The sequence below is a fragment of the Mandrillus leucophaeus genome, unplaced genomic scaffold, assembly GCF_000951045.1.
Source record: "Mandrillus leucophaeus isolate KB7577 unplaced genomic scaffold, Mleu.le_1.0 Scaffold407, whole genome shotgun sequence".
NCBI lineage: Eukaryota > Metazoa > Chordata > Mammalia > Primates > Cercopithecidae > Mandrillus > Mandrillus leucophaeus.
The window spans coordinates 2011096-2011902 of record NW_012104332.1 but is presented as its reverse complement, the minus strand read 5'-3'; positions in this window follow the sequence as shown (position 1 = coordinate 2011902).

Sequence of the window (807 nt, the reverse complement as noted above, 5' to 3'; positions counted from 1 at the left end):
GCCTCTAACAGGAGGGATGAAATTGGTAAATAAAAGTAGACAAAAAATACTAATATTGTGTACTATGTGGCTATGCAATGCATAATTTTTACTAGACATAATTACATGTTAGCTGATAGATTTTATGAAAACTGTGATGTAATTAGATTGGCAAGGGGGCAGGTGGAAGTGGGTTGAGAATTCAGCCTAAATGGAACATAAAAGAAACTGCAAAATAAATACTGCCCACACATCAGGAAATAACAGCAGAAGAACACTATTTGAAAATATGAGGCCAGGCACAATGGCTCATGCCTGTAATCCCAGCACTTTGGAAGGCTGAGGCAGGCGGATCACCTGAGGTCAGGAGTTCGAGACCAGCCTGGTCAACATGGTGAAACCCTGTCTCTACTGAAAAAAAGAAAAAAGGGAAGGGGAATGGGATATTGGCTAGGCCCCGTAGCTCATGCCTGTACTCCCAGCAGTTTGGAAGGCTGAGGCGGGTGAATCACTTGAAGTCAGGAGTTTTGAGACCAGCCTGGCCAACATGATGAAACCCCGTCTCTACTAAAAATACAAAAATATTAGCTGGGGCTGGGTGTGGTGGCTCACGCCTATAACCCCAGCACTTTGGGAGGCTGAGGCGGGCAGATCACAAGGTCAGGAGTTCAAGACCAGCCTGACCAAGATGGTGAAACCCAGTCTCTACTAAAAAATACAAAAAAATTAGCCAGGCATGGTGGCGGGTGCCTATAATCCCAGCTACTCAGGAGGCTGAGGCAGAGAATTGCTTGAACTTGGGAAACGGAGGTTGCAGTGAGTTGAGAT